Source organism: Rosa chinensis, chromosome 5 (genome assembly GCF_002994745.2).
Source record: "Rosa chinensis cultivar Old Blush chromosome 5, RchiOBHm-V2, whole genome shotgun sequence".
Classification (NCBI taxonomy): Eukaryota; Viridiplantae; Streptophyta; class Magnoliopsida; order Rosales; family Rosaceae; genus Rosa; species Rosa chinensis.
Genome location: NC_037092.1, coordinates 42,750,539 through 42,775,419, shown reverse-complemented (window position 1 = coordinate 42,775,419; position 24,881 = coordinate 42,750,539). Strand labels below are relative to the sequence as shown.

Sequence of the window (24,881 nt, the reverse complement as noted above, 5' to 3'; positions counted from 1 at the left end):
TTTTGGGAAATAATCTTGGACAACAGATTTAGACATGCATCTATGGTTATAATGTCACTTAGACAACATCTATGTGTTGAGTTCTGTCGTCTGATTGCAACTTCTGTTGTTTGATATTGATGTTGACTTCACTTTTCTGTTGTTTGATATTGATTTTGATTTCACTTTTCTGTTGTTTAAAAGTAAGAAGAAACAACAGATTATAGTTTGGTTTAGTTGTTCCTACATATGTTGAGACAACATATATTGTTAAACCTGTGTTGGATTTTAACCATATCAACATCATTCATAAATAACAATCACCAAAGCCATTAAAATTAGTCATATTTGTCATCGTCTCCACCAAAGCCAAAATAACGCCATATTTGTCATTGTCTCCACCAAAATACATGAATACATATAGTGATCAATCCCATCAGTTCCCTAATACTAAACTAGGTTCAAGTATGATCAATGAAGGCACAAAAAAACTAGCTAGGTTTAAGTATAATCCCATAGAGACCAGTTCTATCTATAGGGACAAAAGAAGTTCCTTAGTACTATTCATCTATCATATATATATATATATATATATATATATATATATATATATGGAACTGATATAGCGATCTGCAAGCTGTTCTCTCCCAGTAAAATCGACATGAAATAGTCAAAGCAATCTGCATCACACATCAAAAGGGAGACATAAGTGAACTGGAATGTTAAGGCATGAACAGCTTAGCTTTGGGAATTTATTAAAAATTCATTGATATAGCCATGAACTTGAAATTTTGCAGACTTATAGTAAACATGTTAAGGTAGAACACATTGAAATTTCATACAATTTGGAGTTCGGAAAGTAAGGAAAAAGATGAACACAATCTGACTGAACTGCAGGAGTTATATAAAAAAATCTCAGTAGTATGGTCAACTTAGAAAATTCTCCAAAAATTCATTGTAAGTCCAATTGACATGAAATCAGTTTTGAAACAACCATTTCAAATGCATAATTCAATATACATAAAAATCAGAGGTTAAATGATTCAAATAGGATTTCAAATCTCAACAGAAAATCAGATGATACATTCAAAATGCTGGAACTTTCCCAAATGCAGACCAAATTTGGAAAAATCACCGAAAATTCACTTTACTTCGGAATAAGATGAAACTTTCCAGATCCTTTATTAACTAACAGAAAAAAAACATATCAAAATTTCAGGATATTTGAAGATCAGTAAGTAGGGTAAAACAAATACCAAAGAGAGCTGTGCTGCAGGCAGTTTCTGCAGAATTCCAAAAGAAGTTAGCACCTATCCATGACTTCTTGGATCAACAAATTATGGACTACAAGTTATGAGTATCCTAATATCTCTCTCTCTCTCTCTCACACACAGGGCAGTTTCTGCAATAGGCTTTGAACTTTTCTCAGATGTTAATCATCAAGGATAACAATCAATTTTGAAAATATATGCAGACATCAAAATCAAAAGGCAACATAAGAGGCAATCTGATGTTTATACGATGAACTCTCCTTCATACCATCCCATCATTCAAGATCCACAACATAAATTACACTAAAAAGAAACTCAGCTGAAGTCAGACACAACTAAAGCCAATTGGACTTGAAACATTATAAAGCAATTTGTAAAGCTATACTTACATGGACTCATCATCTGGGTGGGCAACAACCAGCAATGCAGTTCTCTTCTTGGCACTACCACTTGATATCAACAACACATTATAGTAAACCAATAGTAAAAAAAAAAAAAAAAAACACTCTGTAAAATACAAACGCTCGTGCAGAACACCCACCATTATTAGAATCATCCAAGATAGCGCCCTTGGAAGGTGAGTATGAACCATGGAGAATTTTGAACAGAGAAGCTATCCATATTACAATCACAGAACACCCCTCCCCCGCCTTCTACTTCCTCTCATCCCAGCCCAAATCTGCCAACGAACGCACACTCAACCTCGTTCACGGTCCTCTCCCCTGCGTAGCAATCCCGAGGATCCATCGACGGTAGACCTTGAGCCTTTTGTCCGCCTCACAAACAGCTATAAAGATGAAGACAAGACCTTGCTTATAAGTTATAACTCATACAAATATGATTGCAATTTCCAATGGCCAAGCTAAGTAATTAAATTGATCAAAATAGAGTGAATCAAAGTCTCAAAAACCTTGGAGTCCAGAATTGAAAACATGCATCACAAACTCGCTCCAAAGCAATATGATGTAGACATCTCAAACCTTTGTCAATTTACACCACCCACATTGTGATATAGACATCTTATTAGATGTACATACCTTGATATATATTTAAAGCCAAAAGTAGAATTGCTACGAAGAAAAAGAAGCTTGTAAAAATAAAATATATTGACAAGTGACAGAAAAAGGCATAGCCACACTTGCACCCATTTTGGATATGAAGATCCACAATCTGCATAGGATTTGTTTGCAGATTGATGCAGCAAAAACTCCAGCCTCTTGTGTGGACCTGTTCAGAATTGAAAAAGATACAATATGCTCTTATCATAATGTGACAGAGATTTAAGACTAACAAGATCAATCAAAATAAATAAATAAAACAATTGTATATTGGATAGACTGGACTACTTGGATGAACAGAGCTCATTATTTATGTATTAATTCAAATGGTACATGATAACTAGCTAATCAACCATCGGTGAGGCATTTTAACAAACATTTGTTGTACACAACTTAGCACCTATTTGACGATAAGCTATATGAACATAACTAAGCAAACTACACTCTACCCATTGTCAGTATGCAAATGAATAACTCGTAATTGACAGAAAGTAGAGATTTTTGTAAGAGAAGGGATATTCCAGTCCCCAAAAATGAGTCCGAACATATAAATTGTATAGAGTTTATAGAACCACAAACATGACTTAGCAATAACGAAAACCAAGCAAAGTAAAAGAAAAGTGAACAACGCACCTAAGTAGATCTCTTCAAAGGATCCACTACTGTTCTTCCAGCCCTGTAATCTGTACTTACGTCCATCCATTTATTACTCATACTCAAGGTCTTGTCTTCTGGGTATACTGAGCAGAGACGGCTTCAAAGCTGGAGACAGTACAACGACGACGAATCGGAGTCCAGCTCAAAACGATTTGAAGAACACCCATAAAGTTTAAGCAAATTTTATTCAAAGGTTATAGCTAACAGACACCCAAATCGAATTAAAGAATAAACCAATAAGGTAATCCAAAAACCCAGTACCAGATCCCTAAACCTGAGTAAAATTCAATTCCATTTTAGTCACCTCCAACGTGTAAATCAACAAAATCCCTAATGCCCCAATTTAATTTCAAAGAAGATTAGCAAAACCCCCAAATCAATATCCCAACAAAACCCTAAAATCCAAAACGAATCAAAGTCGAAACCCTAAGAGGAAGAACAAGCTTACCATGCAATTAACAATACTGAATACTTCGGACTCCAGCTCTTGAAATCGAAGAACTCCAGTTCTGGGAAAACCTGGTTCAGGGAGTGCAAAGGAATCTTCTGTCTTTTCTGATGGAAATGAATCAAGGGAATCTAGGTTGGGTTGCTGGTAATGGATGGGATGTTGCTGGGTTGTTCCTCTGGGTTACCTAAGGTTGCTGCTGGGTCGAGAGAGAACTAGGTGCGAGAAGGTGTTTTTGATTTTTTTGACCGAGTGTGGGAAAAACACGGACATGTTAAGGCAAATTGATGATAAGTTTACATGGTAACAAAAAAACAATTTTTGGACACACATGGTGAAGTAATTTCTCCGTTTCATTCAGACAACATAAATCTGTCGTCTTATTTTTTCAATTGAAAGTGAGAGTCTCTCGGTTTATTCATACGACAGTTATCTGTCGTCTGAATTTTTCAAAGCAAGAAAAACTAAAACAGTATGGATTCTTATGCTATTCAGACAACAGAATTAATTTATATGTTGTTTAAAGAAGTTTAAAAAATTCAGACGACAGAAAACAAAAATTATTTCATCTGAAGTGTGTCGTCTGAAGACATTATTGGCATAGTACTAATTATGCTTATGTTGATTAACTTATTTCATTTTTCTAGTGTGTATGCCCCATAGCTTAATCTGATAGATTTGTAGTGGATAGAGGATAAATACAAGTGTCCTATCTTCATGTTTGGTTACACTGGTCATATTGTTCGGTTGTAGGACTTCATTACCTTCAAATCTTGGAAATAATATGCTAAAAATGTGATATTGGGTATCCACGTAGAAGGGGATAGGCAAGTGTCTTTAATCTTAATGACTGAATCCCGGTGTGAGACCGGTCAAGGGCCTTTAGTTATCTAGGTCATCCCTTGGGTGGAATCTCATTGCAGTTACTTTTTGGTACCCTGTAATAGATAAAGGGATCCCTATCTATGGGCAATGGGTCGCACCATGGATACGATAAGAAGCACTCCTCAATGCTGACCTTAATTCAATCTGTGTTGTGTAGCCTGCTCACTTATATTATCCATTTTTTGTGTTCGACGAGGGTAGCAAAGTGATGTAGTAAAACAAGCAATAAAGTGCACAAGTGGTAGAAGCTACTAGAATTGCAATAGTAGGGTTCTAGGAATCAGTCAAAGAGAAAAAAAGTGAGAAGTTCCAGCATCATAACAAAGGTGTCAAACCATGCTTCACAGTCAAAGGAAAAACTATGGATAAGAGTTGTCCCTATAGTATCAATTTTTTTGTTTGTTTTTGAACATGAAGAATTTTTTTGTTTTTTTGTTTTGTTTTGTTTTTGAACATGAAGAAATAAAGAAACTGAGGATGTCCGCGGAAACGCTCTTTAATGGAACTTTAGCATTAGCTGGTCGTGACCAAGAAACCACCGGTTTCCAAGAAGTTTTACTAATGACTTCTTTTTCAGCTTAAAATTAGCCCTTAATAGCAACATTGATACAGAATCATTCTACAGCCCCAAATCAATATACTACAGCATCATAACAATCGTATAAAACCATGCTTCACGGTCAAAGAATAAAATTCAAGAAGTTTTAGTAATGACTACTTTTGCAGCTTAAAAGTAGCCCTTTATAGAACCATTGATATAGAATTATTCTACATCCCCAAATCAATATCCTTAACAATTCAGAACATAATTCGCGGCACTTTAGGAACCAGGCTTCCATGGTAATTGGTTGTGGAGGCTTCCTCTAGAACAAGATTACTTGTACGTGAGCTCTGTCATTAGTCATTGCAAACAAAGATGGAGTTGTTAACCCCAAAAACAAAAAACAAAAAAAAAGCAAATATGGAGTCTATGCAAATGGGTGGGATTTTGGATTGTCGAAAGTGGTTCTCTCTGTAGTCCTGGGAAATAAATCTCCCATTAATTGTTACAAGTTCTTCCGGTGTGGAATTGACTTTTAAATTTGTATTTTCCTAGCCTGTATAAAATTTCTCTGAACTGCAATGATACCGACCACCCGACATCATCACTCTTTGCTCAGTGCTTCCCACACTTTTGTTTTTCTCCTAGATCTGCTGTTGCTGCTGTTACAACTTTACTCTTTAGGAGAATGTTGTAAGTTTAAATGAGTGTGGACCAAGTTCACTGGTTTAATCATCAATTGATTGGTAGCATTGATAATGTGAAGAGCATTCTACTGTGACATATCCAAGTGTGTTAAACTTGAGGCTACTGATCTGGGTTTCCTGTGTATACACCTTGCTGTGTTTGGTAATTGCATTCCTGCCTAGATTTGGAGCTTATCACCAATAACTTACTGATCTTGAGAGTAGAAGTTTAGGTAAACTGGAGGTTAGTTACTGTAGATGTTGGGGTTCCAGAAAATAATTCTTAATAGGGTCCTGTTAAGGTTCCAAGGTTCTATCCTGTGCTGTTATGTCATATGCTTGCACAAGTGTACAGCTGATGTGAATCATATTAGTTATTGAAAGCAACCTGGCTTTGCTTGGTAATTGGTTATGCAGGTTTTACCGTAACAGATTACTTGCAAGCCTTTGTCTCATTAGAAACAAATATGGAGTCTATGTAAACAGCTTGGATTATTGGATTGCTGAAATTGGTTCTTTCCAAAGTTGTTGAAAATAAATCTCCAAAGGTCATAATCTACTCTTCTGTTTGATAAAGCTTGTTGCTGGAAATGAGGGTTGATCTCTCTCTCTCTCTCTCTCTCTGTTTTTTGTTTTGTTTTGTTTATTTCTCTTTGGTTAAAGCAATGGTGAATTGTCTTTTAAACTCCTATTTTCTAACTTTTAAGGAATTTTGTTTTAAGAAAAATGATACCATTCACCCCATAGCATCATACTCCTCCCTTAGTCCTTTTATTTTGCATATCTTTTTCCTGGCATTTGATCATCAACTAATGAGATCCTCATTTTGATCCTCTTAACTCTTAAGATGATTTGGTAGACCGCTGTTCCAATCGAGGTGGAAATTTTCACTAGGCGGGCCGCTCATCAAGAGTTAAAGTACTTCTGTCATATGCTTGGGAGGAGGCCCTTTGCTTGTTTATCTCCTCACGAGAATGGCATCAAGGTTTTTCTCTATTGAAGCCTTCTGGAGCTTCAGCATTTAGGTACAGGGGGAAATTGGTCATCTCTTTTTGCATTCTAGGATACAAATGAGGTATGTGTTCTGGGGTTTCATGGGTGCAGCCTAGGAACTATTATGGAGCATCCTGGCGAGAGGGCAAACAGTAAAATTACCATTTGGATAGTGTCTGTTTTGACCCTTTTCTGGTGTAGTTGGTTGGAACACCAAATGACCAGATTTTAGAAGAGAAGGGAGGTGGAGTTAATTTGGGATAGGATCAGATTTGTTGAGATACCTTCCCATTTGTCACTCTTCTAGACTGGAGTGCTGAGTTACAGTGACTCTGTTGTCTTGGAAAGTGGATGATTCTTTGTCTTGAATGTAGTTCTGGTGGTTATTTCCCACTTCTGTGTAGCTGTGTCTTTTAGGTAATGGTTTCCATTTTTTTTTTCTCAATAATGGGGACTGCTGGTCAATTTGTAATATTTTCAATAGTATCTCATTTCTTCATGGCAGTTTTTTCTTTTCATGTCTACTCTTCATTAGACTGCCGGAAGTTGTAGATAGGATGCTAATCTTTAAATAAGCTTGGACCAAATCCATTGCTGTTTCAACGAGCTGAGGAATTTCTTCTTCCTTCTAGGCTTGGCAGCAATGGTGATGCGAAGTACACTACTGTGACATCTCGAAGCAAAATAAACTTGAGACCCAGTAACCCATGGGGATGTTTCAAGGCTACTGATCTGGCTTTCCCAATTTATACATCTTAGCTTTTTCTGGTAATCGGATTGCTGCTTAGATTTGGAGCTGGTCATCAACTTTGATCTCGAGAGTAAAAGTTTACGCAATAATGCAATATTACCAATTGCAGATGTTGGGGTTCCAGAAAATATGCTAACTAGGGTCCTGCTAATTATGTTCCAGTCAGCTCTTTTAATTTGCATTTTGGAGTGAGTAATTTGATGATCTTTCATTTTGTGAGTAATACTGATGGAATCGGTATCGACTAACACAAATTCATAGAACGTTTGGGTTTTGAACTTTGAAGGGATTTTTGAAATGAAGAAATTTGGATAGGACAATTTGTTGAGAATTTGGTAAAGATCATCACTATCAACCATATCTGGTTCAACTCAAGAAATAGTCTCTGTAGTAGCTTTGACACAGTAAGGACTTTTGAAAGATCTTTGAATGTTGGAGGATTTTGAAGGAGACTTTGGCTGTGTAAATTGAATTGCAGATGTTGGGGTTCCAGAAAATATGCTAAATAGGGTCCTGCTAATGTTCCGATATTCTATACTGTGCTGTACATATTGATGTCTATTTGTCTTATGATTTCACGAGTTTACAACTCATATGAACTCTATTAATTTATGGGGCCGATTTCATTTTATCTCTCTGACATTTACACCTTGAATCAATTGTGTCCCTACACTTCTGATTTTATCACATGTACCATTCAACTCTCCAATTTAATCAATCTTGTTCAATTATTAGTTTCTACATCAATTATCTTGTAAGATGAAAACAAAGCTATAATGGGCTCAATTGTAGAATGATGATTCACTAATGTGTGATGCAAAATTATATCATAAGTAACTAGAATTTCAAAATATATCACACAATACTTGTCAAAAAGCTAAGGATTGAACAACATTGATTGAAAATTGAAAATATATGGGTACTCGTACGTAATGACATTAAAAGTGTAGGGGCACATGTGATTTGGGGTATAAACGTCAGGGAGGTAAAATGAAATTAGCTCTAATTTATGTTATAGCAGACATGCTGGAATGAAACAGTAGGGAAAGTGTATTAAGCGTAGCTGTTTAGTTGAAGGATACCGAGCGTGCGTTAGATATAAACAGCCACAATTGCAAAGGATGTTGTGATGTTGTTCATATTGTGCAATTGTTCTTTCAGTTTCAATAACTAAATCTTCATCTTTGTCTTGCTTTTGTTCTGAAAGCAGGTTTGAGTTTTTTATATAAGCAGGTTTGGAGGTGGAAATTTTAGAGTTAGTTTGGGATCGATTGTTGTGAATTAAAAAAAAAAAAAAAACTATTGTTGCTGTGTTGTGAGAATAATCAGCTGTGAACTAAAACAATTTTGTATTTAGTAAATAATATTTTAAAAGTGTTGTCAGTACTAAGTACATAAACAATTTCGGAACATGTTTTAGTTGAAAGCAACTTCCAGAAGTAACTTTTGGGTTGCTTATAAAATCTACTGCCAGTAATCAATAATTTTCAATTAAAGCTGTTTTTGTTAAAGGAAAAACATTCTATGTGCCTTCGTCAAAGTAACTAGCATGCATCCATTATTGTCATTATTGTAATTGCTATTACCATTGTAATCCTCACCCTATATAAAGAGACTCTAATGAAATGAGTAGACCAATTCCCATTTACTTTTACACGTTATCAGCAAGCTCAGAGCCAATAGCCAAGAAAAAAAATCTTAGACTTTTTTTCTTCTTCTCGTCGAAACCAGAAGAAAACAAAACACAAAAAAAAAAAAAAAAAAAAAAACCCAGATCTGTCAAGCCGAACCGCACCGCGTCTTTCCTCGTCAAGCCAAGCCGCACGGCCTAGCTTGGTGCACAGAACCCACCATATCTGCATTGGCTACCAAAGCAGGCCCAGCAGAAGCCCAAAAACATTGCTACGCACGCCTGCATCAACACGCACGTGCGCTAGGATCGTTTTGTTTTCTCAAAACCAAGTATATGTTCTCTTTTATTTATTTAATTTCATACTCCGGTAAATTTAATTATTTACAATTAGAACTTTTGAGCCTGTATGGTTAGATAATATTATTGATCCTTTTAGCATGCCTTGATATTTTATCTATGTTTTATTATTCGTAGAAATTTGAGCATGCTATATTATTGCTGTTATTATGTGTAGCATATATTTTATTATATATTATTTGTGAATTTTGAGCATATCCTATAATTTATGTTACTACCTTCTACAATTGTTTTATTTAGCATGTTATATATAAATTGAGTTTTGCCCTGATAATGAAAATTCATGCGCATTATAAATACATATTTACCGTGATAAAGTATTTTCACATAGCATCAAAAAACAATGTGACCATTACGAATCTTGGTCTTGAAATGTAATTCATATCTTTGGAAAATAATTCACGTAGATGTCTTTATGAATATAATTTATATATCTTCTCTCTTGTTTATGTAGATGATTGATCCAACTCGACCTGAATTTGACATTTTGGACTCAGAAAGACTTGAGTACCATCGTTGGATTTCTGATGTGGAAACCGCCTTTGTGGCAAAAGCCTACACTGCCACCATCAAAATTCCCACTGACCCCAAAGACGATGGACCGTCTGATAAGATGAAAGCAAGTGCCTCAATGTTTCTAAGTCGACATATTGATCCTAGCCTACGCTAGAAGTACCTTCAGTTGAAGACACCCAAAGAACTGTGGGATGCCCTTAACGGATGTTTTGGGAACATTCATGACACTTTGCTTCCAAAACTGACCGTTCAGTGGAATGAAATCCGCTTGCTTAACTACAAAAGGGTCAATGACTTCAATAAGGACATGTTGCGCCTAAAAGCACGTCTCAATTTCTGTGGAAAGGAACTCACAGAAGATGATATGATCTAGAAGACTCTTTCCACTTTTCCTACTTCAGCACTTATACTAGCAAACCATTATAGGCTAGAGTATGACAACAAAAGCATCACAACCTTCAATAAGCTGATCAACCTACTGCAAGTGGCTGAGAGGCATAATGAGGTTCTTTTGAACAACAATGTCAGGCCCGTTGGGACAAAGAAAATTCTCGAGGCTAATTATGGCAAGGTGAAAGGTGGAAAGAACTCCAATGCAAAGGGGGTTGGACGTGCTGATCCCTACCCACGTGGAAACAATGCACCATGTGGAAAGGGACATGGGGGTCATGGTATGGGCCGTGGAGACCCTCCCAATGTATGGCACAGAGATGGTGGTGCTGGCCCTAGTGGTCATGGAAACAAGGTGCAAAAGGCACCTAAGAACCCTTCCGTCGAAAAGGAAAGAGTTGGCAATGAACCATTCTATAGTTGTGGAATTATTGGGCATTGGTATAAGAACTGCCAAGCAAGCAACAGAGTAGCAGCCACTTACAAGAGGTATCGGGAGTCTAAAGAACAAGAGGCTCACTATATCAACCTCACAATTATAGACTTTAATGGTAACAAGGAACTTGCTCAATCAATGGATGCTCAAGATTTTGACTGATCTGTTTCATTTTATTTTCCAATTGAACACAGTTGTGAAGGCATAGTGCCTCATTTCTTTTTTAATTAGACTATTACTTGGTTTTTAAAGTTTATTTAAATAATGGTTTGATGTATTAGACACTACTACAAAAATCGAAACACACAACACTCATCACACAATAGAACTAAAATTTGCTGTTGTGTGTTAACACGAACTCTATCATACAACGGTACAAATATGTTTCTGTTGTGTGAATGTAAGCAAATTGAAAACTTTTTTTTTAGGAAGATATTGCACAACTGATTTAAGAAGTTTCCGTTGTGTGAATGTGAGGCCTAAATGGAGGGAAATGAGCACATAATTCCCTCCCAGAAAGAGCTCAATTTGAACTATCCACACAATGGTTTTTTTTTATATCTGTTGTATAAGAAATGTTGTATGAGTTTTTAGAAATCCTCTAGGTACATCTAGTGCAAGATGCATAAATTTGTACAACAAATTGTCATAGTTCTGTTGTCTGAGCATGGAAGCAAGTTGCACAGCGCGGCAAAGTTTCACTCAAATGAAATCTATGTAGGCATGGGCGGCAAAGTTTTCCCTCTCATCCTGTTTTGTGACTTATGTCATCATACACTCACACAACGGTCTTTTACTTATCTGTTGTTGGAGAAACTTGAAACAAAATATTAAACTCTAGCTTTATTGAAGTCTCCCACCAAAACAACTTAACCTTGTCTTTATTAAAGGCCAAACCCGACAACCACTTAATTCTTCTCCTTCCAAAACAATCGAAAACACTCAAACACTCCCGAAAAACACTCTTACCCTAGAAATCAAAGGACCATTCTTCTCTCCCTCCAAACAGAAACCCTAGAAATCAAAACCGTGAGATTTGAGGAACACCAAAATTGTGAGATTTGATAAAGTCTGCCATCGTTTCTTCAGATCTTGGAACAAAGCTTGAAGAGTATTTGTTGAGGATTTGTTCTCCACTTCACCAACTCCACCCCCAATTCTCTCTACCTCTACTCCGATCTCCAAATATCAACACAACTTCAACAACATCTCCCTCGCAATAGCGATACTTCAAGGCATCTACCTCAGTCTCCCTCTGTTCCACCGCTCCCCTCCACTCAACTGCTCCTCCAGTCCTCTTCAGCCCCCAGCCCACGGGTTTTCTCTCTCCAGCACGGACCATTTCCATCTCAGCCACCCTCCTTGTCCGTCAAGGTGTCGACGACGCTTTCTATACCCAATGGTGACGGACTAGCAGTGGTAAGTCAAATAGTTTATCGAAATTTCTGGGTTTTTTACTTCTTAATCGATCTGTATCTCATGAACATCTCCACTAGTTTCTAGGTTTTCAGTTGAATAGCCTTGAAGTTTCGAACTTGGTTGCTCTCTTCCTCAAGCAGCAAAGCAGAAAGCCAGAAACTGTTGGTTACACTCTGGGTTCGATTTCTGGGTTTTCACTTACATTCTGGGTTTCACTCTTCAAGCTTGGTTAGTTGCTGAAATCAAGCTTAGTAAGTTGCTGGGTATTGTATATTTGTATGAATGTATAATCAAATTGTATGATTAAAATCATTAAATTGATTGAGCTTCAAGTTGCTGCATTTCTGAATATGTCCATTAGTTGATGAGCTGTTGCCTATTGCCCTGTTGATAAGTTGGTTTATTGGCTGTTTTGATTGAGCTATTTTGCCGTCATTTGTATATCTGTACTGGTCATGTATCTGTTTTAAAATTTGGCATCTATTTTGCCAGTTTTGGATGGTAACTGAATTGCAAACAGTTTGGTAATTTGGATAGGAATTCAAATTGGATGGGAATTGCAAACAGAGTGTTCGAATGATTGTGGAAACTATTTGTAGAATTGTTTGAACTTCCATTACTGAGAATTATTTGTACCTCAAGTTTTCTGATCCTATTTTCAAATGGTTTTAGATAGATTACAAGTTGCATTTCTTTTCATTTGTACATGAACTATGTTTCGGTTTCATGCACTCTGAACCAGGTTATCAATAGTCTGCAATGCTTAATAGAATAAAGCAACCACTATTGGATTGACATTTTGATATCAACAATGTGAAGAGGGTATGGTTTGTCTTTGTCTTTTCTCATTTTACTCACATGTTCAATTTTCTTCTGAATTCACATGATCTTTTCTCATGCCATGATTGTTTACCAGATTGTGTTGGAAGCAGATAGTTATCAACCTTATCTCATATCTCCTGAAAACGCGTTTTCATTTTATATACATAAACTTTAGTTCTCATTCTGTTTGCCTGCCAATGAAAACCAACCTGAAGAATTTTTATTTCTTATTTTGCTGGAAATTTTGAAAGGAAAGAAGAAAAAAAAGTCAAAAGAGCGAAATGGAATGTATGGATAAATAATTGACTTGTTTAATATTACCAACTCCAAGTTTCTTGATTCTTCAAATTTTTATCATGTATCTTGATGTACTGTCGAGTGTGAATATTGGTTGGGTTTTGGTAATTTTGATATTGAACTGGTTGGTTGTGTGTGCAATGTGCAATGTGCAATGTGCAGTGATCCTATGCAATCAAAGATTGCATTTGTTATGTTCAAGGATGCCAAAGCTCTTGAAATCGCACTCTTGTTATCGGTATGTACTCAAATTGCTCTCCTTTCTCTTGGAATTGAAGTCAGTGTGCCTAGTAATTCCATTCTATTCATAACAATGTTTATGTCTTTACTCTTTACTTATTTAACTTTTTAAAAGTTTTTTCTGGGGTTTTGATTTTGTGTTTGGGAGTCATCATGCATCTTCTATTTGGCTGTAGATATTGGAAAAAAAAAAAAAAAACTTGTGTTTTGGATTGCAGGGAGCAACAATGGTTGATTATATTGTGACTATATCTCCTGTTGAAAATTATGTACCAATTAATGAGATGCCGGTAGGTTTCCTTGAAAGTTGTTCGCAATTTGTTGTTTCCTTCCTTTGGCCAAAACTTGCAGTTTATTAGTGCAATATTTGCAGGCATAGCAATTGGTGGAAAGTGCTGTTTGTGCTGCCCCTGCTGAAAGTGTTTCACCAAATGTTGAGGTAGCTAATAACACCACCACACATATAACACTTTCAAGAATTGTAACTTGTTGAAAACAAATCATATACAGGGAATTAAGTACTTTTTTACTATGTGTGAGATTTTGCCTGGAAATGGAAACAAGTTTTGTACAATAAATTACCTAGAAATATATCAGTTAGTGATCCCAGAGATGATGTACGTACCTAAATAAACTATGACAAATTTTTTTTCTTTTAAGTGCTCAGTAATTGTCTCTCTATTTCCCTTTAAAATTTCAAAACGGGCTTAGGGTAATGTGTTTTTAATTATAGGATAAAGATGGCTCTCCTAACAATGGAAGGGTGTATGTAAATAGAGCTCAAGATGTAGTGTCTAGTATGTTTGCAAAAGGTTCAGCAATTGGACAAGATGCCGTGAACAAGGCTAAAGCATTTGATGAAAAGCATCGGTTGAGAGAAAGTGCATCTGAGAAAGTAACTTCCTTTGACAAGAGAGTGGGGCTCACAGAGAAATCGACAGTAGGCTTTTCAGTGGTTAACGAGAAAGTGAAGTCTGTTGATCAAAGACTTCAGGTCTCAAATAAAACAATGGCAGCAATATTTGCAGCAGAGAGAAAATTAAATGATACTGGATCAACTGTCAAAACAAGCAGGTATGTGATATGAGCCCAAGAAAATATGATCCTCCAATTTTGGTTTGGGTTTTCTGCTCATTAGCATGTAAATTATTGCATACCTTGCATAAAAACAATGCTGATAGTGCATAATTGTTTGTAAATCAGGATAAGAATCTATTTGTAGACTATTTTCATGGGCATCTGTTGGAGATATTTTATACTTATGTTTCTAGGCCACTTGGTAGTTTATTTAGTAGGAAGCCATACCACATTCTTTAGACATCAATGTACTTCCCAGAAAAAAAAAAAAGTTCAAAAATAAAGTCGCTTTTAGCGTATACATCTTGGACATGCATATAGTAGGATCTTTACCCCAAGCATCATTACACACTCACAAGGTTGTACCCTTTTAGTTCTTTGATGTTTCTTTTCGTAGATTCTTCAACTTGATTTTCTTTTCTACTAAAGTTACATGTATAGTTGTATAAGACGATTATAATATTCTATCTTCCCTAAAATCATAATGCATGTACCTGTTTGGTGTTTCTAGGTAGTGGCCTGCTCATAAGGGTTATCTACTCTAGAAAGAGTAATGTAGATATAGAAAGATATGATATAGAGATTTGTGGTTAAACAAAGGCAAAGTTGATGACCTCTCAAGAGTTGTTTTACTCCAGCTTAATTTAGATGAATGGAAGAAACAAATTTTAGCTGACAATTCTCATTTGGTGCTGATAGGTATGTGACTGTGGCAGCAGCTTGGTTCAATGGTGCTTTTAGCAAGGTGGCAAAGACAGGGCAGGCTGCAGGTACGAAAACTAGAGAAAAGTTCCATATGGTTGTGTCAAACTTGACTGCAAAGGTAGGCTTGCTTCACTCTGTATTATTTACGCAAAACAAAGTTGCATGTGTGTATCCACCCTCTAATAATCAACTGTGCTACAAATTTCAGAGAGCTATTTTTGTTTGTTAGTTTGGAAGAATGTGCTAGTTGTCATTATTTTCTTTGAAATTGAGAACTCCCCTTGTTTTCTTACTAGAGTTTTATACAAGTTGAATTTGTTAAGTTTGGGTATTGATTTTGGTGGTTCAGTTTTCAGCAATTGGTTGGTTAAGATTTTTCTACATTGCTTTTGCCTTGTTATATTTCGCTTTATTGCTGGTTAGCTTTGTTGCGTATGCTGGTACCATAGCTTTTCTTTTGGTTGATTGCACTCCAAGTTTCTTTTCTTCTTTGAAGATTGGACTTTCATTGTGGACATTTTATTTATTACAAAGGTAATGCTTACAAACTTTGGCTACATGAAGAAAAGAAGGGGGAAGAAAGGGGAAGGAATGAAGATAGAAGAAAAAAAGGGGGAAGAAAGGGAAGGAGAAGGGAGAGGTGTAGAGATCGGGTCTCTCAAGGGCTGCGACACGAGTTATTGGGAAGACAAGGAGAAAGTGTTCAGCGAAGTTCGATTTGTTGTTCAAGGAGGGTTGTGTTAGCAATTGGCCATTTGGGTAGTTTTGATTTCAGAAGAGAAAGGTTTCTTTTCAAGTTGCTTAGCATCTTTTATTGTTTTACTACTGTGAGTGACTTTGTTATACTTCTCAGTTTTTATTTTTTCTTGTTGGTTTTACTTTGACTTATTTAGAATCTATTAAAGCTTTTGAAGTGTTAACTAATTAGTTGAGTTTGGTGTTTGATGACATGAGTTTTGGTGTTATTTGACACTGCCACAAAGAAAGTGTCTTCCTAATAATATGCTCTGTAACATTGCCAAGCTTGTTGAGACTGGCTAGGAAGCTACAGCTTGGATTCTGGCACATCATTCGTTTTGCAAATCTTGCTCTTTAGCAAAAACATGATCGAGACCTTCCTATGCTAAAGATACAAACAAAACATTTCATTCTTACTAATGATACAAGGAGATATCTGTGGACCTATCCATCCAGAATGCGGACCATTCAAGTACTTTATGGTTCTAGTGGATGCATCGACACACTGGTCACATGTCGCTTTATTGTCCACAAGAAATGCTGCATTTGCAAAACTTCTAGCACAGATTATACATTTAAGGGCTCACCACCCTGATCACCCTATCAAGTCTATAAGGCTTGATAATGCTAGAGAGTTTACATCAAAAGCATTTAACAATTATTACATGTCTATTAGGATCGATGTAGAGTATCCTGTACCCCATGTGCATACACAAAATGGTCTCGCAGATGCCTCCATCAAAATGCTACAAATGGTGCCTAGGGCACTGGTTATGCATACCAACCTGCCTATATATGTCTGGGGTTATGTAATATTGCACGCAACTTTACTTATTAGTTTCAGACCCACTGCTAGCCAACCATTTTTTGCTTACCAGTTGGTAACTAGATATGAGCCTGACATTTCACACTTACGCATATTTGGTTACGCAGTATATGTGCCTATTGCGCCCCCACAGCTACCAAAATGGGTCTTCAGAGACGATTAGATATTTATGTTAGATACGAATCTCCAACAGTTATCGCTATTTGAAATCCTTGACAGGCGATCTCTTTACCGCTAGATTTACAGATTGTCACTTTGATGAGATAGTCTTCTCGTCAATTGGGGGGAGAGGAAAAAAGATTTTTCAAGGGAACGACAGGAATAGTCGTGGTTGTCCCCGCTCTGTCTCATTTTGATCTCCGCACTTCACAATGTGAAAGTGAAGTGAAAAGAATAATCGATTTTCAGAACGTAGAAGATTCGAGGCCTGATGCGTTTACTAATATCGCAAAAGTGACGAGATCACATACACCAGCTGCAAATGTGTCTGCAAGTTTAGAAGTCCCTAACAAGGATAGAGGCGCTGCAAGTCCAGGGTTTTAAATATCTGCGATATTTCCGATGTATCTATGGGGGAGAATATCTTATCTTCTGCCGTTTCTGCGAAATTTTTCCGACATCGTCAAATATCCTTAATATCTTAGATATTTGAGATATATCCCCGATAAAGTGAAGAAATACCTGAAAATCTGATGGAAAAAAATAAAAAATAGAAAAAAAAAACTCAGTAATTCTCTAAATGCAAATTTGTGTGAAGAGAGATGTCCTCAAGGGAAATCTGGGTGAGGAGAAATCCCCTCAAGGTAAATTTAGGTGATGAGAAAATCTCCTCAAGGCGAATCTAGGTGAGGAGAAAATCCTCTCAAGGCGAATCTAGGTAAGGAGAAATACACTCAAAGCGATTCTGGTTCAGAAGTAATTCTCCAAATGCAACGTACAGAGGGTCTTATCTGAAGAAGTTGTTAAAAACCTAGGAGATAATTCAGATAGTGATGATGCGTGGGGTGGTACAGCAACTCCAGATAATTCTGATGAAGGTGGAGAGAGTGGAAGTGGAACAGGTGGTAGAGGTGAAAGATATGAATATGGACAATCTTCTGCGGGTGGAGGATTAAACCAATATATATGTGAAGGTAATTTTGATCATACCACCCAAGATGAAGACCACAGAGTGAGAACAGTTGGTCATGATGCTCAAGAGAATACCCGATATGAGAGGAGAACTAGAGGTGCAACTGATGATCAAAGTACTCCATCTGATTATCAAAGTACTCCATCTGATGTTTCTTCAATTACCTTAAGTTTTGACTCTATCAGTTTAGGCACAAAGCGCAGTGAGATCTCAAATGAATCTCATGAAGGCAACAATCAATTTGACTATGATGCTTATGGATATAATCAATATACAGAAGTATATGATCAGTCATCCAATTGGATTCATCCTTATTATCCCCTTATAGGGGAAACAGTCGGCAGGTCTAAAGAGATCTATAACTATCATGTTTATCACTACAATTCGTACTATATGGGTCATATGTCTTGGTCTGATTATTGCATTTTTGTAGACCAGCGAGAGGCTTTTCAACCACCTAGATTCTCTTTTTGGATGTAGATAAAGTTAACATTCATATGTACTTATATGTAATTCTAATAAATTGATTCTTTCAAAAACGATATATTTTCTTCTATATCCCCGATATTTCCGATATCTCATTTTTTCAAAGTTCCGATAGATATTTAAAACAGATATTTAAAACCTTGGCTGCAACCACACTTAGTGGAGGTGTGGTTGAGGCCGTGGCTCCCCAAAGGAAGAGAGGGAGGCCACTTGGTTCGACTGACACTCACCCAAGGAAGAAGAGGGCGAATAAGGCACAAACATATCCATTAATCATTAATGTAGAAAATCTCTCTCATGAGATTGTCTCTGATTATAGTTATGTCCATGAATCAATACTGGAGGACGCTCCGATGTTTGAAATGATTCCAGATAACAAACAAATCTCAATGGATTATGAGAGTGTCTATGAGTTGATGGAAAGATCTTCCATACACATTGATGATGTATTTGCATACACTATTGCTCAAGAAATCATAGAGGATGATGATGTAGAACCACGCTCTATTGCAGAATGTCAACAAAGAGTAGATTGGCCTAAATGGAAAGAAGCAATCAAGGCAGAACTAGATTCTCAGGCAAAGAGACAGGTATTTGGTCCGGTAGTGCTAACTCCACCAAGTGTAAAACCTGTAAGACATAAATGAGTCTTTGTTAGAAAGCATAATGAGAAGAATGAAGTCCTGAGGTACAAGGCTCGCCTTGTGGCGCAAGGTTTCTCACAACGCTCTGAAATTGATTGCGAGGAGACATACTCTCCTATAATAGACATTATAACGTTTTGCTACTTGGTTAGCTTGGTAGTTTCTGAAGGACTGGAAATGCATCACTTGGATGTGGTTACTACATATCTCTATGGGGATCTTGATTCATAGATATATATGAGAGTGTCTGATGGCCTTAGATTACCCAAATCAAGTGACTCTAAACCACGAAGTGTGTTTGCAATTAGGTTGAAACGCTCACTTTATGGATTGAAACAATTTGGGCGGATATGGTGCACCCGTCTAAGTGACTACTTGATTGAGAAGGGATATAAGAATGATGAATTATGCCCCTGCGTAGTCATAAAGAAAACAAGTTCAGGATTTGCAATTGTAGCTATATATGTCGATGATATGAACATAATAGGTACTCTTCATGAAATAAGGGAAATTGCGAGGTACTTGAAATTTGAATTTGAGATGAAGGATCTTGGGAAAACTCGATTATGTCTAGGCTTTGAACTAGAATACCGAGTTTGTGGAATACTAATCCACCAGTATGCGTATGTCCAAAAGATGCTCAGGCGATTTAACATGGACAAAGCGCATCCTGCTAGCACTCCCATGATCGGTTGAAGTTTGGATGCAAAGAAAGATCCATTTCGTCCAAAGTAAGATGACGAAGAGGTGTTGGGAGCTGAAATTCCATATTTAAGTGCAATAGGCGGATTATTGTACTTAACCCAATGCACTCGACCAGACACTGCATTCTCAATGAACTTGTTAGCTAGATTTAGCTCAGTGCCAACGTAGTGTCACTAGAATGGTATCAAGAATATTTTTCGATACCTAAAAGGAACTATTGACTTGAGACTGTTCTTTCCCTAAAGAGAGACAAGAGGGACCATAGATGGAACTGTAATCCCTAAAGGAAATGTTGATGGTGAAAGCGCCACCCACTACACCGAAACCCCAAATAATATTTTAGTTGGTTTTGCAGATGCTGGGTACCTCTCTGACCCACATAAAGGTCGTTAACTATTCCAATAATGCCTTCAGACAACAAAATTTTTGTTTTATGTTGTCTGAAGTTTTTAAACTTCTTCAGACAACATATAAATTAATTCTGTTGTTTGAATAGCATGAGAATCCATACTATTTTGGTTTTTTCATCTTTTTTGTAAGTTAGAAAATTAGGACAACAGATAACTGTCGTCTTAAAAGACTGAGGATTTCTCATTAAAATGTTAAAAATTGGGATGACATTTATATGTTGTCTGAGCAAATGGAGAAAAAGTATACCCAAATTTGGCCAAAAATAGGTTTTTGACACCACTAAATCTGTTCACCCCTTTTGCCCTAAGACCCGGTGTTTTTCCCACACCAAGCTAAAATTTTCAAAAGCTTACCTTTCTTTCCATCGGTCTCTCCCGACCTCACTTGGCGTAGCAATCAGCTCCATCGATTCATCTCCCCCAGCTAGCTTGGCTTTCATTAGTTTCCTATTTGATTCAATTCGGAGAAATCCAATCAAAGAAGCCCCAACATCCCCAAATCGAGATTCTCAAACCCTAAAATTTCAATCTTTATATCTCTCTCAATTTTCTATGTAGCAGTGGCTACACTTCCTTCGGGAGTGGAGGAATGGGAAGTAATGGCCAACCTCCAATCTAAGTACATGGACGAAGATGAGGAAGAAGACGAACAATCAAAAACCACCACCATTGCCGCCGTCGCAATCACCGAGCTCGTTGGTTCTTATACATTTGTCGACCTAACAGTTTAGCACTTTCTTCCTCCTTTGTTAATTCATTCAGCCTCATTCACTTAGGTAAATCATGCTACACGGTGAGATCTGAGGTTCGGGTTTAATTTGAGCTTCTATTGTTTAATCTTGGTTATCTTCAATTGTGATATTTTTAGGGTCTTCTATTTGAGAAATCGAGATCATCTTGGAGAAAATTTGGAACCTGTGGATTTATTCGATTTCTAGATCTTAGAAATTCAATTCAGTCAAGGCTCTGTGGAAGTCCAATGAGAACGAATTGGCTTTGTGTTTATATTCTATCTCTTCGTTTGCTTCTCTGCTAGTTGTGTGTCGTACATCATCTAGTGACCTATTCCATCTTCACGTGCTCAAACATAGAAGTCTTAATATCATATTCTCTTTGGTAGTATCCTATATTCCTACTGCTTAGACATGGGTTGTCTTGTTTTGGGTTTTTTCGTGGTGTTGAATTTTGGGCTGTTGGTTTCAGGAGCGTGGAGCTGGAATTGGCCCAGAGCAATCGGGTACGGGTAATCAGGTTGGACCGAGAGTGAGTGGGAATGAGAGGTTGCCTGGTGCTGTTGTGCTTGCTAGGGAGAGGCTACTTTGGAAACCAGGTTGGTCTCTTTGTATGCTCTCTAAAGTTTTTTACTTGAGATCTAATTTCAATAGCAGATTGGCAATTACAGTGAACATGTTTAGCAGTTAGCTTAATTGCAATTCTAATGTATTAGATGTGTATAAAGAGTTAATATTCTATTTCTGGCTACACATTGTCGCCCGATTGCAATCATGAAATTTTTGTTTTGCTTTGATATGTTGTAGAGCTTAGAAACCATGTATAGTAGTATTCTAAATTTTGCACCTCAAATATATGGATCCGGAGATTTAGAGCCTACTTGTGGGAGGGACTAAGTTTTGCCGATCTCATTTGGGAGAGCTGAGATTTCACATTTATGAGGTTCTGCCAAACTTCTACTAGGACTGTCTTTGAGAGTTTTGTTGATAATATAACAACAACAAAAAAAATCTGAATTAGTTGTCTGACACTTTTAAGTTTTGCCTCTGAACATATAAATTTAGAGTCTTTCCTTCAATGATCCTTGTCAATTAAAGGGTATCAGTCACCCCAATGAACCCAGAGCCAAGCTTGTGGTTGATCACTCTTGCAGGCATGCTTGTGAGTGATTGATGCTAGGGAAAAGTCTTTGTCCAAATCGAAAAACCTGACTCCGCTATGCATGTAGTCTGATGAAGTTACCTTTTCTCTTTGGTTTTACTCAGACGACGCAGGGCATTACATATATATAGGAGTGTTCTACTTGGTGATGATCACAGCCTTGCCCAATCTAGAGGTTCACGAGCTGGATGAGCTCCCGGAGCAGTGGCAGAGGTTCAAGTTGGCTTGGCTTTGTAAGGAGCTGCCCTAGCATAATTCGGGGCTTTGATTTGGAATCTCAATGCCCAGAAGAAGTGGATAAGGCAAGAGGACGCCAAGAACTCTGGTATTGTTAACTATAGGTCTCATTGTGAAATTATAATCATTTTCCTTCCATCAGTTTAAGGATTATGATACCAAGAACTCTGGTATTTTAAAAGAAATCTGCAGAAACTGTCCTGCAGTACAGCCTTCTTTGGTATTTCTTTTTCCTGACTTCTTGACCTTCAAATGACCTGAAGTTTTGATATGTTTTACTTCTATTAGTTAGCAAAGGATCTGGAAAGTTTCATCACATTTCGACATAAACTGAATGTTCTGTGAATTTTTCAAGTTTGGTCTGTAATTGAGAAAGTTTCAGAATTTTAAATGTTCCTCTGATTTTCTGTTGAGATTTGAACTTCGACTTGAATCATTTAAGTTATGGTTTTTCTGTATATTGAACTAGACATCCCAACGCTTGTTTGAAAACTGATTCCTTGTCATTTGGATTTGCAATGAATTTTTGGTGAATTTTCTAAGTTGAGCATGTTGCTGAGAAAGTACGTGTGGAGGTATTCATAGACTGTTAACACAGTAATTTGACTTGGATTTGACAATCTTATTTCAAATATCATTTACAATTTTAGGAAAATTTACTCAAGTTTTGCATATTATCACATTTCTTAAAATGATAAACAGATAAGATGGAAGGCTAGCTGTTTTAGGATTTCCAAAACTAGTATAACTAGAACTAAAGTGTGCTGACATTTTTGAATGAGTGACCTAGTCACGGATTGTGAGAGTAGAAGGGATCCTTGTAGGCTATGGATGGAAAAAGGAATGGTAGAACATAAATGCATAGCTATTAACACATTCCTAGGAATCCTTGTACATATTAATTTTTATTGAATTCTATTAATCATATATTTAATATGACTCTTAACAATCTGCCTTGGTAAATGTAGACGGTCAGCCAGATAGTATTGTGCGCCAGGGCATTGAAAATATGGTTCTCTCCTACATTGAGAAGGTAAAGTCCATTGAAATTTTGATATGCTTTCTTCTTCTTTTTTGTTCTTTTTATTTTTATTTTTTATAATTCTCTTTTTTCCCCTAAAGTTGTTACTATGTTTAATCATCTTATTTGTTCAACATTTTATGTAGCCCAGCAGTATAATTTTAGCAATTTCACCTGCTAATCAAGATCTTGTTACATCAGATGCAATTAAAATCTCTCGTGAAGTGAATCCAACAAGTGAGTCTAAAAATTCACATCCAATTTTCTTATCTGTTGCTTTCCAAAAAAGATTCATCTGATATGCTTCTGAAATCAAAGTAATATCAAGTCAATCTACTGAAATATGAATCTTGTAGATGATATAAACCCATATGTTGCATGAGAACATATTTCTAGATGTTTAGTGTTTAGTCTAATGTTATTCTTTCACAGGGAAGAGGACACTCGAAGTAGCCAGTTGAAATTGTCAATATTTCTGCTGCTAATGTAGCCTCAATTTGGTTTTAATGTTGCAAAGAACGTCAAGGGCAGACAATCTTGAGGTAAAGAGATCACTGATGCTCTTTAGTATTCATTAAGAAAATAAAGTCAGCAATGTTTTTTTGGACACTCCTATTAGTTTATTACCTTATGTTTTTATTTGGTGAATATCATCGTCAGTTTGAGCAATGTTTTTTTGGACACTCCTATTAGTTTATTACCTTCTGTTTTTACTTGGTGAATAACATCGTCAGTTTGATTAATAGGATCAATAATATCTTTTGCCATACTAGATGAATCACTAGTACATTCAAACAATTGATACCTTGGACAAAAGAAGAGGTCAGTACGTACTCTTATCTTGGTGTGGTATGTAAGTGATCAAATTCAAAAGATTGTACACCTTGCAACTAAAAGCTTCAGTTCATTTATATGTGATTCGAGTGGTGATTAAAGTATGTTGATAGAAGCTGCTTGTTTCTAGTTGACAGGTTAGATGAAAACTCAATGCTAGCTATTAGTTGAGTGACTAGCCCAGATTTCTCTGTTGTAGTGAGGTGGGATCTGATATCATCACTTGTGCTCATGTAATATTTTGTTTATATTGTTCTTACAGAACTATATATGCTTCCATAATGCCTTTTAGTTGTGTATAATAAGCTATTATGTTTGGCATGCAGAGAGGATCTCATATTGAGTGCAGTTCTAAAATGAAACACTTAAGTATATGAAGGAAGTCAGTGCAATCGACACTTGTTAATATATTTGTATTCTATAGTTAGTGACATAGGGGCTTTCAAGATATTATGCTGATTACAACAATGGCCGTACTTGAAATTAGCTAATGTAAAAGCTAGCTGCTAGCTAGTTTAGTATCTTGAAACTGATGGGATTGTAGTTTGGTGGGTTACTTGATGCAATGAGAAATTTGCTAATTTTAGGTCCTATAATATGCTTTTGATGTCTGTTCAGAATGAATGAGGTTTGATTTTGTACAAATTCAACACATACAAGTTTATGATATGTTGTACCACAAATATAGTAACAACAAAAAGAACAACTATATGTCGTTCCTAAATACTTGTAGGAAGTGAAGTTCAATTCATTATCAAACAACAGAAGTTCTTCTAACAGACAACAGAAAAAGC

At 36.6% G+C, this 24,881-nt stretch overlaps 1 long non-coding RNA gene and 1 pseudogene across 2 annotated transcripts; both read left to right on the top strand.

The window, feature by feature from the left end:
• Positions 1-13,293: 13,293 nt before the first annotated feature.
• LOC112203882 lies at positions 13,294-15,905 on the top strand (annotated as a pseudogene).
• Positions 15,906-20,445: 4,540 nt separating this feature from the next.
• Positions 20,446-24,668, top strand: LOC121053103. Of its 2 annotated transcripts, none has more exons than XR_005810782.1 (9): positions 20,446-20,827; positions 20,971-21,218; positions 21,306-21,432; positions 22,100-22,320; positions 23,201-23,265; positions 23,400-23,490; positions 23,686-23,795; positions 24,000-24,320; positions 24,414-24,668. It is a non-coding gene; the product is annotated as an uncharacterized LOC121053103 (long non-coding RNA). The 2 variants fall into 2 exon arrangements; XR_005810781.1 differs by having other exon boundaries at positions 20,446-20,878.
• Positions 24,669-24,881: the final 213 nt, after the last annotated feature.